The following is a 16586-nucleotide window of genomic DNA, read 5'->3' on the forward strand; positions in this document are numbered from 1 at the left end:
TGGGGGCTTGCTTACAGTTTTAGAAAATCAGTACACGTTATCATGGCCAGAAGCAAACAGGAAGGTGCTGGGGCAGTAACTGAGAGCTGTACATCCTAATATAGCCCAGAATGATACACTGGACTTGGAAACCTCAAAACCCACTCCTCCAATAACATGCCTCCTCCAATAAGGCCATACCTATTCCAAAAGGCCACACCTCCTAATCCTTCTCAAACAATTCAACTCCATGGTGACTGAGTATTCAAACAAATAAGCTTTTTGCAGCTCGTACACAAGAGAATGTAAATGACTATACTCAGTTCTACACCAAGGACTGTGGAGAACCAACCCACTCATTGGTCATTCTGTGCATGTGATGGCTTGTACTGGGTAGGGTTTCTCCTAAAAGGAAGAAACACACAATGTAAAGCTATAAAACTATAGGATGCTACAAACTGTTACTTTCCTCACTGTGAAACACTAATAGACTTTAAAAATCTGTTTTTTTTATAATAATCACAAGTGACAGAATACTAAGGCAGCCACATGCCCCTCCCTCTATGAGAGGTCTGAAATGGCACTACTGTTTTTTCCTGAACTTTGAGAAGAGACAATTGGAGAATTTCAGTTGGGTTCTATTGAGAAGCCCTCATTGGGATCTAGAGGTGAGGGGGTCCATTCAGGTATTTTGATGTCCAGAAGCCTGCCTCCAAGAAGAAAACTGGACCAACTAGCTTAGCCTCAACACAACTCTTTTCTTCTGGTCAACTTTAAATAGTGGGAGGAAAAAACAAACCAACAAAACCCCAAAGCATAATAAGGTTATGATGAGGTAAAGAGCTACCCTATAGATAAAAAACTCCACAAAGGTCTGCTGAGGTAATCCAGAGCTAGAACTGAAGCAGTGAATCCCAGACAGTTGCATAACACCCGTGTCAAGTATTTTACACACTGTAGGCCCCCTAAGAATTGCACCCCACGCACCATCCACTGTGTCCTGTGTGTTGAGGACTTACACATTCTGTTTAAGTAGTTTCTGACTACATGTGTTCTCTACTGTGTGGTGATACTTTGGTACTATCCCTCTAGGACCTTATTCATCCTACAGGCTTGCCTTCTCTTGGGCACTCTTGAGGTTTTAGGCACAGTCAAAACAAAACACCGTTTCTTTCCATTCCCCCTCTGTATTGTTAGGTCAGCAGAAGATACAGCAACTTGGATTGCACTAAAGGTACCTTGGCTGAATCAAGATTAATTTGGTTAGGCTTTCCGTTTCAAATCTCCATCACACTTTTATGTGTATGTATGTATATACACGTATGGGCACGGAGGTCAGAGGCCAACTTGTGGGTGGTAGCTCCTTCTACCATATGTGATCCAGGCATTGAATTCAAGTCATCAGGCTTTGTGGCAAAAGCCTTTTGCTGAGCCTTCATGCCGGTCCTCAATTTTTATAATAGTTCTTCATGAGGAAAATGGACTTGACAAACAGATCTTATATTCAAGACCATTATTACTGTTGGTGAACTTTCCCACATTGATGTAAAAGGATAAAAGAAACCCTCCTAAACATTAATGATTGAATGAGGTGAGCATTCAACTAAATGGGTGGCTCCTCAGCTAGGCTTTGAGAAATTAGAAAACTACAGAAATAGCCAAGCCCAGGAGTTTAATGTAGGCCTTGTTCTGTCTGAGGACAGAACTTGGACTAGATGTTGACCCTTCACATCATCGTGTTGAACATTGAGCGTCCTATTTCCCCAGTCCATCCCTCTCCTGCATTCTGCTGATATCTGTTGCACTGCTGTGTGTAAGGTGATGTCATTATGCAGCAAGGCGGGTCCGGGATAAGCTGTAGCCTATCATTGGATGAGAAGGAGGGGTAGGCGGGGAAAGTCTAGGAAGGAGGGAGAAGGAAGAGGAGCGAGGAAAATCAAGATGGAGACCACAGAGCAGGATGATCTAGATCCAGGTGGACTGGGTCGATTTCGTGTTGTGTAGGTGGGCGGTTTAAATCTTATTAACTGGCAGTGACTTTGTCGTGTGGATGTAATGTGGATTGGGAATTCAACATGTAAATCTAATTGCTAAATTACAAGGTTCTGGGACTTTGATTTACTGGGCTAAAGAGGACAGTGTATGAAAGAAATGGCTGAGAGGCAGTTGGAGCGTGCGGATCTGGTTCTGCCTCCCACGTGGAGTGAGAACACACAAGGGCCTGCAGAATGAGGCGAGTGCGTGTGCGTGCGCGTGTGCCAGGCATAGTAACTACCGCCTAGGGGATCGAGTGGAGAGAGGGCATCTAAAAGGCAGACCGCTGGGAGAGGGCGGCTTGTGGACCTTGTCGTAGAGTAGCAGCCAGAGTGATCGGATCCGGCTCGCAGGAACTGATAGAAAACGTTCCTTTTTAATATTACCGAAACACCTGTGTCCCCAAACACCCCCTGCAAATGACATTTTGACTTCCCAGTTTCCATCTCATTGATGCCGAGTTACTTTACAAGGGCCCCAGTTCCTAAACGCATGGAGACATAGATTCTGCCTGCTTTAGTCACCGAAGCATTCCCAGTTCTCCACAAGAGAACTGTTCAGTAACGGATTCGCGAGTGATGGCCACAGAATTACTTTCTGCAGGGTTTCTCACCTCTTCTTACCTCACAGTCACTGCAACTGTGAGTCCTCAGCATCGTTCCTGTCATACAGGCCCAATGTCTATCTCATCCTGAAAACCCGCCCTCCTCACAAAGTGCACATGGCCCCGTCTCTGTGAGTTCAGGTGCTGCTCACCACTCACTGTGAGTTTCTCAGCCTCCTCCTAGCTTGAAGGTAACCTTGTTCTAGTGATCGGGATGAGGGCTTGACATCATCCTTATGTCTTGTCTTAGGGTTTTCACTGCTGTGAACAGACGCCATGACCAAGGCAACTCTTATAAAGCCCAACATTTACTTGGGGCTGGCTTACAGTTTGAAAGGTTCAGTCCTTTATCATCGTGGCAGAAAGCATGGCAGCATCCAGGCAGGCATGGAACTGGAGGAACTGAGAGTTCTACAGCTTGCTCTGAAGGCAACCAGGAGGAGACTGTCTTCCAAAGAAAGCCGTGAGGAGGATCTGGATCACACTGGCCAGACTTGAGCATATATGAGATCTCAAAGTTCTGCCTCCACAGTGATATATTTCCTATAACAGGGCCACAGCTCCTAATAGTGCCATGTCCCTTGGGCCAAGCATATTCAAACCACCACATACCTATTTCTAATAATAATTGTATAGCCTGGGAGGAGAGAGGGCAGAGGGCAGGATCAGTGTGGGGTCAGATGGTCTATACTCTATCCAAGTTTGGCAAAAAGTAGAGATTATGTACATGAAAGCAGTTTAAAGTGGCCAAATGTCATAGTTGGGCACATTTCATAGATGTGCATGAAGAAAACCCTGAATCATTTTCTAAGAGCCAAAGTGTTTCAGGGCGTCCCACCAGCAGCTGTCTAACTTTAGACATACTTCTGCTAAAGATTCTCATTCAAAATCTTATGAAATTATCACAACCCTTGTATTCGCAGAGGAGTTTGTGATTTATGACTTATTTATTTTTTATTTTATATGCATGAGTCTTTAGCCTACATGTATGTCTGTGTACCACATTTAGTCCTGGAGCCCTCAGAGGCCAGAAGAGACAGAGAATTGTACCCCTGGAACTGTGGTTACAGAGAACCATGAGCTGCCATGTATGTGGGTTCTGGGAAACCAACCCCTGTCCTCTGCAAGGGCAGTAAGTATTCATAACTACTGAATTCTCTCTCCAGCCCCGAGTTAGTGGATTCTTTTCTCTTTCAGAGTCTCTCTGTGTAGCCCCGGTTGCCCTGGAACTCTTTCCGTGGACCAGGCTGGACTCCACCTAACAGAGAGTCACCTGCCTCTGCCTCCTGAGTGCTGAAATTAAAGGTGTGTGCCACCACCACCAGCCAAGTTAATGATTTCTTTTTTTTTCCTTTATTATTTTTTTATTAACTTGAGTATTTCTTATATACATTTCAAGTGTTATTCCCTTTCCCGGTTTCCGGGCAAACATCCCCCTCCCCCCTCCCTTTCCTTATGGGTGTTCCCCTCCCAACCCTCCCCCCATTGCCGCCCTCCCCCCATAGTCTAGTTCACTGGGGGTTCAGTCTTAGCAGGACCCAGGGCTTCCCCTTCCACTGGTGCTCTTACTAGGATATTCATTGCTACCTATGGGGTCAGAGTCCAGGGTCAGTCCATGTATAGTCTTTAGGTAGTAGCTTAGTCCCTGGAAGCTCTGGTTGCTTGACATTGTTGTACTTTTGGGGTCTCGAGCCCCTTCAAGCTCTTCCAGTTCTTTCTCTGATTCCTTCAACGGGGGCCTATTCTCAGTTCAGTGGTTTGCTGCTGGCATTCGCCTCTGTATTTGCTGTATTCTGGCTGTGTCTCTCAGGAGCGATCTACATCCGGTTCCTGTAGGCCTGCACTTCTTTGCTTCGTCCATCTTCTCTAATTGGGTGGCTGTATATGTATGGGTCATATGTGGGGCAGGCTCTGAATGGGTGTTCCTTCAGTCTCTGTTTTAATCTTTGCCTCTCCCTTCCCTGCCAAGGGTATTCTTTTTCCTCATTTAAAGGAGTGAAGCATTCACATTTTGATCATCCGTCTTGAGTTTCGTTTGTTCTAGGGATCTAGGGTAATTCAAGCATTTGGGCTAATAGCCACTTATCAATGAGTGCATACCATGTATGTCTTTCTGTGAATGGGTTAGCTCACTCAGGATGATATTTTCCAGATCCAACCATTTGCCTACGAATTTCATAAACTCGTTGTTTTTGATAGCTATTACATTGTGTAGATGTACCACATTTTCTGAATCCATTCCTCTGTTGAAGGGCATCTGGGTTCTTTCCAGTTTCTGGCTATTATAAATAAGGCTGCGATGAACATAGTGGAGGACGTGTCTCTATTGTATATTGAGGAATCTTTTGGGTATATGCCCAAGAGAAGTATAGCTGGATCCTCAGGCAGTTCAATGTCCAATTTTCTGAGGAACCTCCAGACTGATTTCCAGAATGGTTGTACCAGTCTGCAATCCCACCAACAATGGAGGAGTGTTCCTCTTTCTCCATATCCTCGCCAACATCTGCTGTCACCTGAGTTTTTGATCTTAGCCATTCTCACTGGTGTGAGGTGAAATCTCAGGGTTGTTTTGATTTGCATTTCCCTTATGACTAAAGATGTTGAACATTTCTTTAGGTGTTTCTCAGCCATTCGTCATTCCTCAGCTGTGAATTCTTTGTTTAGCTCTGAACCCCATTTTTTAATAGGGTTATTTGTTTCCCTGCGGTCTAACTTCTTGAGTTCTTTGTATATTTTAGATATAAGGCCTCTATCTGTTGTAGGATTGGTAAAGATCTTTTCCCAATCTGTTGGTTGCCGTTTTGTCCTAACCACAGTGTCCTTTGCCTTACAGAAGCTTTGCAGTTTTATGAGATCCCATTTGTCGATTCTTGATCTTAGAGCGTAAGCCATTGGTGTTTTGTCCAGGAAATTTTTTCCAGTGCCCATGTGTTCCAGATGCTTCCCTAGTTTTTCTTCTATTAGTTTGAGTGTGTCTGGTTTGATGTGGAGGTCCTTGATCCACTTGGACTTAAGCTTTGTACAGGGTGATAAGGATGGATCGATCTGCATTCTTCTACATGTTGACCTCCAGTTGAACCAGCACATTTGCTGAAAATGCTATCTTTTTTCCATTGGATGGTTTTGGCTCCTTTGTCAAAAATCAAGTGACCATAGGTGTGTGCGTTCATTTCTGGGTCTTCAATTCTATTCCATTGGTCTATCTGTCTGTCTCTGTACCAATACCATGCAGTTTTTATCACTATTGCTCTGTAATACTGCTTGAGTTCAGGGATAGTGATTCCCCCTGAAGTCCTTTTATTGTTGAGGATAGCTTTAGCTATCCTGGGTTTTTTGTTATTCCAGATGAATTTGCAAATTGTTCTGTCTAACTCTTTGAAGAATTGGATTGGTATTTTGATGGGGATTGCATTGAATCTGTAGATTGCTTTTGGTAAAATGGCCATTTTTACTATATTAATCCTGCCAATCCATGAGCATGGGATATCTTTCCATCTTCTGAGGTCTTCTTCAATTTCTTTCCTCAGTGTCTTAAAGTTCTTATTGTACAGATCTTTTACTTGCTTGGTTAAAGTCACACCGAGGTACTTTATATTATTTGGGTCTATTATGAAGGGTGTCGTTTCCCTAATTTCTTTCTCGGCTTGTTTCTCTTTTGTATAGAGGAAGGCAACTGATTTATTTGAGTTAATTTTATACCCAGCCACTTTGCTGAAGTTGTTTATCAGCTTTAGTAGTTCTCTGGTGGAACTTTTGGGATCACTTAAATATACTATCATGTCATCTGCAAATAGTGATATTTTGACTTCTTCTTTTCCGATCTGTATCCCCTTGATCTCCTTTTGTTGTCTGATTGCTCTGGCTAGAACTTCAAGAATTATATTGAATAAGTAGGGAGAGAGTGGGCAGCCTTGTCTAGTCCCGGATTTTAGTGGGATTGCTTCAAGTTTCTCTCCATTTAGTTTAATGTTAGCAACTGGTTTGCTGTATATGGCTTTTACTATGTTTAGGTATGGGCCTTGGATTCCTATTCTTTCCAGGACTTTTATCATGAAGGGGTGTTGAATTTTGTCAAATGCTTTCTCAGCATTTAAGGAAATGATCATGTGGTTATGTTCTTTCAGTTTGTTTATATAATGGATCACGTTGATGGTTTTCCGTATATTAAACCATCCCTGCATGCCTGGGATGAAGCCTACTTGATCATGGTGGATGATTGTTTTGATGTGCTCTTGAATTCGGTTTGCCAGAATTTTATTGAGTATTTTTGCGTCGATATTCATAAGGGAAATTGGTCTGAAGTTCTCTTTCTTTGTTGTGTCTTTGTGTGGTTTAGGTATAAGTGTAATTGTGGCTTCGTAGAAGGAATTCGGTAGGGCTCCACCTGTTTCAATTTTGTGGAATAGTTTGGATAATATTGGTATGAGGTCTTCTATGAAGGTTTGATAGAATTCTGCACTAAACCCGTCTGGACCTGGGCTCTTTTTGGTTGGGAGACCTTTAATGACTGCTTCTATTTCCTTAGGAGTTATGCGGTTGTTTAACTGGTTTATCTGTTCCTGATTTAACTTTGATACCTGGTATCTGTCTAGGAAATTGTCCATTTCCTGAAGATTTTCAAGTTTTGTTGAATATAGGTTTTTATAGTAAGATCTGATGATTTTTTGAATTTCCTCTGAATCTGTAGTTATGTCTCCCTTTTCATTTCTGATTTTGTTAATTTGGACGCACTCTCTGTGTCCTCTCGTTAGTCTGGCTAAGGGTTTATCTATCTTGTTGATTTTCTCAAAGAACCAACTTTTGGTTCTGTTGATTCTTTCTATGGTCCTTTTTGTTTCTACTTGGTTGATTTCAGCTCTGAGTTTGATTATTTCCTGCCTTCTACTCATCCTGGGTGTATTTGCTTCTTTTTGTTCTAGAGCTTTTAGGTGTGCTGTCAAGCTGCTGACATATGCTCTTTCCTGTTTCTTTCTGCAGGCACTCAGCGCTATGAGTTTTCCTCTCAGCTTTCATTGTGTCCCATAAGTTTGGGTATGTTGTACCTTCATTTTCATTAAATTCTAAAAAGTTTTTAATTTCTTTCTTTATTTCTTCCTTGACCAGGTTATCATTGAGTAGAGCATTGTTCAATTGCCACGTATATGTGGGCATTCTTCCCTTATTGTTATTGAAGACCAGTTTTAGGCCGTGGTGGTCCGATAGCACGCATGGGATTATTTCTATCTTTCTGTACCTGTTGAGGCCCGTTTTTTGACCAATTATATGGTCAATTTTGGAGAAAGTACCATGAGGAGCTGAGAAGAAGGTATATCCTTTTGCTTTAGGATAGAATGTTCTATAAATATCTGTTAAGTCCATTTGGCTCATGACTTCTCTTAGTCTGTCGACATCACTGTTTAATTTCTGTTTCCATGATCTGTCCATTGATGAAAGTGGGGTGTTGAAATCTCCCACTATTATTGTGTGAGGTGCAATGTGTGTTTTGAGCTTTAGTAAGGTTTCTTTTACGTATGTAGGTGCCCTTGTATTTGGGGCATAGATATTTAGGATTGAGAGTTCATCTTGGTGGATTTTTCCTTTGATGAATATGAAGTGTCCCTCCTTATCTTTTTTGATGACTTTTAGTTGGAAATTGATTTTATTTGTTATTAGAATGGCTACTCCAGCTTGCTTCTTCTGACCATTTGCTTGGAAAGTTGTTTTCCAGCCTTTCACTCTGAGTAGTGTCTGTCTTTGTCTCTGAGGTGTGTTTCCTGTAGGCAGCAGAATGCAGGGTCCTCATTGCGTATCCAGTTTGTTAATCTATGTCTTTTTATTGGGGAGTTGAGGCCATTGATATTGAGAGATATTAAGGAATAGTGATTATTGCTTCCCGTTATATTCATATTTGATGTGAGGTTATGTTTGTGTGCTTTCATTCTCTTTGTTTTGTTGCCAAGACGATTAGTTTCTTGCTTCTTCTAGGGTATAGCTTGCCTCCTTATGTTGGGCTTTACCATTTATTATCCTTTGTAGTGCTGGATTTGTAGAAAGATATTGTGTAAATTTGGTTTTGTCATGGAATATCTTGGTTTCTCCATCTATTTTAATTGAGAGTTTTGCAGGATACAGTAACCTGGGCTGGCATTTGTGTTCTCTTAGGGTCTGTATGACATCAGTCCAGGATCTTCTGGCCTTCATAGTTTCTGGCGAGAAGTCTGGTGTGATTCTGATGGGTCTGCCTTTATATGTTACTTGACCTTTTTCCCTTACTGCTTTTAATATTCTTTCTTTATTTTGTGCGTTTGGTGTTTTGACAATTATGTGACGGGAGGTGTTTCTTTTCTGGTCCAATCTATTTGGAGTTCTGTAGGCTTCTTGTATGTCTATGGGTATCTCTTTTTTTAGGTTAGGGAAGTTTTCTTCTATGATTTTGTTGAAGATATTTACTGGTCCTTTGAGCTGGGAGTCTTCACTCTCTTCTATACCTATTATCCTTAGGTTTGATCTTCTCATTGAGTCCTGGATTTCCTGTATGTTTTGGACCAGTAGCTTTTTCCGCTTTACATTATCCTTGACAGTTGAGTCAATGATCTCTGTGTAATCTTCTGCTCCTGAGATTCTCTCTTCCATCTCTTGTATTCTGTTGGAGAAGCTTGTATCTACAGCTCCTTGTCTCTTCTTTTGGTTTTCTATATCCAGGGCTGTTTCCCTGTGTTCTTTCTTGATTGCTTCTATTTCCATCCTCAATTCCTTCAACTGTTTGATTGTGTTTTCCTGGAATTCTTTCAGGGATTTTTGTGTCTCCTCTCTATGGGCTTCTGCTAGTTTATTTATGTTTTCCTGGAATTCTTTCAGGCATTTTTGCGATTCCTCTCTGTAGGCTTCTACTTGTTCTCTAAGGGAGTTCTTCACGTCTTTCTTGAAGTCCTCCAGCATCATTATCAAAAATGATTTTGAAAGTAGATCTTGCTTTTCTGGTGTGTTTGGATATTCCATGTTTGTTTTGATGGGAGAATTGGGCTCGGATGCTGCCATGTAGTCTTGGTTTCTGTTGCTTGGGTTCCTGCGCTTGCCTCTCGCCATCAGATTATCTCTAGTGTTACTTTGTTCTGCTATTTCTGACAGTGGCTAGACTGTCCTATAAGCCTGTGTGTCAGGAGTGCTGTAGACCTGTTTTCCTCTCTTTCAGTCAGTTATGGGGACAGAGTGTTCTTCTTTCGGGCGTGTAGTTTTTCCTCTCTACAGGTCTTCAGCTGTTCCTGTGGGCCTGTGTCTTGAGTTCACCAGGCAGCTTTCTTGCAGCAGAAAATTTGGTCTTACCTGTGGTCCTGAGGCTCAAGTTCGCTCGTGGGGTGCTGCCCACGGGCTCTCTGCAGCGGCAGCAACCAGGAAGACCTGTGCCGCCCCTTCCGGGAGCTTCAGTGCACCAGGGTTCCAGATGGTCTTTGGCTTTTTCCTCTGGCGTCCGAGATGTGTGTGCAGGGAGCAGTCTCTTCTGGTTTCCCAGGCTTGTCTGCCTCTCTGAAGGTTTAGCTCTCCCTCCCACGGGATTTGGGTGCAGAGAACTGTTTATCTGGTCTGTTTCTTTCAGGTTCCGGAGGTGTCTCAGGCAGGGGTCCTGCTGCTCCTGGGCCCTCCCCCACGGGAGCCCAGAGGCCTTATACAGTTTCCTCTTGGGCCAGGGGTGTGGGCAGGGGTGAGCAGTGTTGGTGGTCTCTTCCGCTCTGCAGCCTCAGGAGTGCCCACCTGACCAGGTGGTTGGGTCTCTTTCTCACCGGGTCTGGGAGCAGAGAGCTGCTGCGGGCCGGGATCCGCGGGTGTGGGACTTCCGGTAAACACAGAACGTGCCTGGTCCTAGAGGAATTCTGCTTCCGTGTGTCCCAAGCTCACCAGGCAGCTTTCTTGCAGCAGAAAAGTTGGTCTTACCTGTGGTCCCGAGGCTCAGGTTCGCTCGTGGGGTGCTGCCCAGGGGCTCTCGAAACACTTCCTTTAAATACCCTCCTTCAGTAAGGTGTTGCCTTTATTGTTCACATCTTAGTATCAAAGTGCTTTAGAAAGATACAGTCTATAGTCCAAATCCCCAACAATGATCATCAGAAGCTGTAAATGGAAGTCCAAGGGTCTAGGGATGGCTCAGTCCCACAACCCAGGCAGGAGAAAAATCCAAGTTAATGATTTCTAATGCACACTTTAATGTGTATTATTTTACATAATTTATTCCAACATTGTAGACAGATCTGCATCAGCAACCTAGTGGGAAGGTCAGGGGACATGCTCAGAGCCACCCAGGTAGTCAGTGGCTGTAGTTGATGCACAGAAACTATGCTCTTTAGGAATACAAAGACCTCCTTTTAGTGGCACTTGAAGCACTTGGCAGCCATGGTAAATAATTACAGACTCAAAGAAACAGAAGAGAGGTTCGAAGCTGCTGGGCTCCCAGCAGGAAGAAAGAGGTGGTCTATTACAAGGGTAGACCATGAGCAATAGGAAGCACTTAGGAATTGTAGTTCCCATTGTCCTGGACCTTGAGTGAGTAGCTGTGTGAAATGGCCACTTAATTAAGAAAGTCTAAGATGCCATACTCACTACCCAGGCTTATCTACACAGAGCTGCTTGTTTATACATCTTATTTGCAAGGCCTAATTTCTTAGGCCCGACTCTTTAATAGTACTCAATAACAATACTGTGCATAAAGTAGGATCCTTCCTCAGAGAGTCTGAAAAGAAATGGATCTAACAAAGTTTAGCCTTCCAGCTTCACCCAGAGGTCCCCCAACCCTATTCTTCCTTTTCCATTGCTTCTGTATTGTTACCTAGATCCCCTTCTTCCTCCCCCCTTTTTCTTGCTCTGGATTCAGTCTTACTGCTCCTCTATTCTCCACATAAACTTAAAAGAGAAGCAACCCAAAGCAGTGCTTTTGTTTTACTGTAGTATAATAAATAATAATAATAATAACAACAACAACAACAATAATAATAATGGTATTATTGCATATATACATTGTGTGTGTGTGTGTGTGTGTGTGTGTGTGTGTGTGTGTACACAACAGTGTTAACTTTACAGTGTTTACAACCGAGGAGATTAATCTCAGATACTCTAGTACTGCCTAGTGTAGCATTATGAGTTACGTGTTTGAGCTTAAACAGATACACTGAGTTCAGTCCAGAAACCCGTCATAGGAGAGACACCTTGCCCTGGCTGTAACACACCTATTTATCTAGCGTTTGTACAGACTTAAGGCAGACATGATTGAACAAGGTGAGGCGTTCCTCCAGTATGAAAGGAGAGTTGGTTGCTGTGAGGGCTTGAACGTGGGGTGTACTCACAAGTGACTAGTTTCCCTGATGAAGTGTTGGCCTCTGCAGTCGTATGGAGTTTTCCAAACTGTAACTATGAACTCCCAGACTTTCGGTCATCCTCCTGGTTTCAGTAGAGCGACTGCCAGTTTCAAAGCTGCTTCTCTTGACTGGACATAGCAAGGCCACCGGATAGCTTCAGAGGTGCGAGGAGCCTGGCGATGTAGCTGTCAGCAGAGCTTTCCCAGCATGCACAGCTGTCAGCAGAGCTTTCCCAGCATGCTCAAGGCCCTGGATCCCATCCTCCGCACGACAGAATGAAAGCTCACTTGTGAAGAGATTTCTAAAGAGAAAACGTGAATGGAGTGTATTTTGATAGCATGTTTCTTTTTGAATCAGTATTTTTAGGTTTGTATACAGCCGTACTCATTTTGATGGACAGATCTCTGAGAGCGACAGATGCTTAGAGACCTGTGAGCAATACTACAGTCAAGAGACACAGCTAGCTGTTCCATCCCTAAGGACTTCTCTAAGGCTTCCACTTTCCTCGTACTCCACCATCACATTGTATTCTCTAACCCTCAGGCAGTGTTGCTTTTCCCACAACATCATATAAATGAGAACAGAGTCCTTGACATCAGGCTTCTTTTACTTAGCATAATGCCTTTGGCCTTCATTCACGGAGTTGTAAATGTGCTCGGAGCATTGTACTTTAGGCCAAGTGTTGCACCACACCAGGGTGTCAAGGCTATACATTTACCAATTGAGGGACCAAGTGCTGCCTCCAGATGGCAATGACTGTGAATAAATCAATAAAAAATAATAGCGTGTGATTTTTGTGTGAAAATAAGTGTCGGTCTTTTCCTAGAAGTGGAATTGCTGGGTCGTTCACTAAGTGTATGTGTAACTTTTTAACAACACTTGCAAACCTCTGAGTGGCCGTACCCCTTGCAGCCTCCAGTGATGTGTAAATGACTTGCTCTGGCTGCATCTGCTCCAGCATTTGGTGTGATCACTATTTTACCCTCCCCCGGGCATGCAGCCATGATGATTGGTACAGAACAAGTGTTACATGATGATTTTAACTTGTATTGTTCTAATTGTAATCATCATTATTTGGTGTTGAGACGACATGACTTATCTCTACATCCAGATGTTTGACGTAGTGATTATTTTATATCAAAGATGATACATGCTTGCTATTAAAAATAAAAAGATAATGTATTGCCAAGATTGGTGACACATGCCTTTAATGCCAGCTGAGGCCCAAGGATTCAGAGTTTGAGTCCAGCATGGGCTGAATAGTGAGTTCATGCTGGCTCAGGAGATACTTTCCTAAGTAATCAAATAAAAGCCAGGCAGTGGTGGCACAGGCCTTTAATCCCAGCGCTCTAGAAGCAGAGGCAGGTATATCTTTTCGAGTTCCAGGCCAGCCTGGTCTACAGAGCTGGCTCTAGGACAGCCAGGTTTGCATAAAGAAATCCTAACTCAAAAAAAAACCAACCTACCCTCCATACAAACAAACAAACAAAAAGCAAGACAATAACCCAGTGATAACATGCTATAGAAATATTTTATAGAAAATACAAGTTTCCCATAACCACTTCAGTTTCTGGTTATAGCTACTGTTAACATATCCTCTCGTGTTTTGTATGCTAGCATATGCTTTAAAAAGATTTTATCATTTATTTCCTTTTACGTGTATAATTGTTATGCTTGTATGCATGTATGTGTGAACCACGTGTACGCCTGGAGATCAGAAGAGGAAGTTGGACCACTTGAAGCTGGAGGTGCAGACAGTCGTGAGCTGACATGTGGTCGCTGAGAACTGAAATTAGATCCTGTGGACCAGCAGTAAGTGCCCTTGACCATTGAGCCCTCACTCTAGGCACGGTAGTGTATACTTCTTATAAAAGTATTTTCTTTAATGCCGGCATTTTGTATATACTAATTGAGAACATTTTAAGGTCATTTCATAATAATTTCATATAGTGTTTTATATTAGAACATACAGATCCAATCTACCTTTTCCTCTGGTGACCTTGTGAGAATCCCATGTTTTATTCACATTTTATTTATATTTTCTAGTCGAACATAAATTTACTATTTTTAAGTTGAAAAGTCATAATTTGACAATTCCGTGTTCTAAAATAACAGCGACAGTACTTTTAGTATATACTAGTAAAATCTGGGGCAAAATTTACCACTGTCGTCTCATAATCTTAACCTTAGACCTCTGTGTTTGCTTAAGCCGAAAGAAATAAAAGGAAAATCCAGTCATGCTTTCAAAGGTTCCTTTTATGCAGAGATAGGCACAGTTAATTGTACATTTATTGTCCCACTAAATGATGGAATTACACACTTCATGCTTTGAGCATGTGGCAGTTATTTTAGTAACATATGATTAATTGAATTCTGTGGAGACATGAAACACAGTCCTGTTGATTTCATGGTGATGCCTCAGGAAACTCCGTCTGGATGGCTGCAGTACCGTGAGGGTGAGCAAGAGGACCAAGAAATACATGACGCTGTGTTCCGGCCTCCCTGGCTTTTCCACATCAAGCAAGCTGATTCCAATGTGGACCCACAGTAATCTCATTAAAAGGCAATTCTTTCTGCATCAGTCACTCCCACTAGCTTGTATAATATCCTCAGGGGAGCTGAAGTCCCACCAGCGTCCTCGTTTTCATTTATTTGATTTATGTCTAGTGACTTAACCTTAGACCCTGGTGTTTACTTAACTGAAAGACATATAAAGGGAAAATCCAGTCATGGTTAGTGTTCTTTTAGCTATAGATAGGCAGACTTAATCCTAGAAGGGCTACACAGATGAGAAAGATGGACCTCTTCTCTCTCTCTCTCTCTCTCTCTCTCTCTCTCTCTCTCTCTCTCTCTCTCTCTCTCTCCCCCCCCCCCCCTATCTCCTGTCTCAAGAGTATTTAATGTTTTGGTTGTCTAAGCAAATCTCTTGCAGCTGCAGCTGTTCAGTTCTCTGTTCGTGCCAAGGACCCTTTGTTTATAGTAAGTGCACCCAAGAATTCTTCTAACACAAGTTGTTCTACTTAAGCTCCTTTGCAAGTCTCAGACTTTATCGCATCCACAGGGAAGCAGAACCAGGCTCTTCTTTCTCGACATTCTTTCTGGTCAGAGCAGAATGAGGAGGATTTGATTTCTCGCAAAGCATTTAAGCGTGCTCATGGTTTCTGCATAGCTATGAAGGAGAAAAGACTTCCTTGGACCTGTTTCTGGATGGGCCCAATTTCATGCTAGGTGAGGACCCCCTTAGAGGGGCCTGAGCAATATTTAGTCCATCTGTTGAAACCTTAAAGTCAGAAGAAATCAAAAAGCTGAAGAAACAGAAGAAACAACTTGATCAAAGGCTGCAGAGGGACAGGAGTGCCAGGCCCATGAGCAACTCAGGGCCTCTCAGCACTGTGGGAACAACTAGTTGACACATTTCCTCCCCCACCATTTTTTTTTTAACAAACAAACAAACAAGGTCTTGCTATGTAGCCCAGGCTAGCCTCAAAATCTTTTTCTTCCATGTTTAACCTCTCAAGTTCTGTGGCTACAGGAATGCACCACCACACCTCTATTGTAGACCTCAGGCATGCTTTTCCTTCCTTTCTTAGTGTGTGTATGGGTGGGTGGGGTGGGTGACTGTATTTGTGCTTCCCTGCCCCTCCCCTCCCCCTCTCTGAGAAAGGATCTCTCACTGGCCTAGCGCTCATAGCCTTGTTGGCTGCCAATGAGTCCCCAAGGTCTATCTTTTTAGTACTGGAATTTCAATCACAGGCCACCACACCTGTTTGTCTGTCTGTCTGTCTGCCTTCCTTCCTTCTTTCCTTCCTTTTTCTTATTTTTTTATTTTGTTATTGGTTGGAGGCAGGTTGTTTTAACTAGTTCTCCAACCCCTAGACATGCTTTTAAGGCCCATGAATTTTGTTTAAAAAGTAGTTATAGGTGTTGGAGAGGTGGCTCAGCGATTAAGAACACTTGTAGTTTTAGAACCACACCCCCTCCCCCCGTTTCTGTGGATGAGACTCCCCCTTCTGGATTCCCACAGACAGCAGGCACAGATGTTGATGCACACATTCATATGCAAATATTCATACACATAAAATAAGATAAAAAAATCTAAAAATACTTTTCGCAAGCTGGATATGTTGGTGCATGCTTTTAATCCCAGTAGTAAGGAGGCAGAGGCAGGGGGATTTCTGTGAGGTCAGTGTGGTCTACATAGTGAGTTCCAGGACAGCCAGAGCTACATAGTGAAGCCCCGTCTCAAAATTAATTAAGAAATAATAAATTCAGCTTATCTCTTTTTGACCATCAGACTCAAAAGTATATAGTTTCAGAGATGAAACTTCTGGTAGCTGACCGTGGACTCAATTCTAGACATCTGTTTTTCTGTCAGAACTGCTTTAATAAAATGTCTAAAATTTTGTTTGATTTTGAGTTTTGGTTATGTTTTGATCTTGGTTTGGCTTTAACTGAGACAGGGTTTCTCTATATAGTCCTAGCTGCCCTGGAACTCACTCTGTAGACCATGGTGGTCTCAAACTCCGATATCTGCCTGACTGCTTCCCAAGTGCTGGGATTAAAGGTGTGTACCACACACTCATGGACCGTCCAGGTGTTTTAAAGATGTAAACACAGCCAGTATCCTGATGTTTGCAGTGTTTGCCATC

At 42.8% G+C, this 16586-nt stretch overlaps 1 long non-coding RNA gene across 1 annotated transcript; it reads left to right on the top strand.

The window, feature by feature from the left end:
• The first annotated feature begins 1889 nt into the window (after positions 1-1889).
• Positions 1890-14522, top strand: LOC102555049 (uncharacterized). Its single transcript, XR_015638621.1, has 3 exons — positions 1890-1983; positions 13656-13749; positions 14360-14522. It is a non-coding gene; the product is annotated as an uncharacterized LOC102555049 (long non-coding RNA).
• Positions 14523-16586: the final 2064 nt, after the last annotated feature.

The sequence above is a fragment of the Rattus norvegicus genome, chromosome 15, assembly GCF_021556685.1.
Source record: "Rattus norvegicus strain SHRSP/BbbUtx chromosome 15, alternate assembly SHRSP_T2T, whole genome shotgun sequence".
Taxonomy (NCBI): Eukaryota; Metazoa; Chordata; class Mammalia; order Rodentia; family Muridae; genus Rattus; species Rattus norvegicus.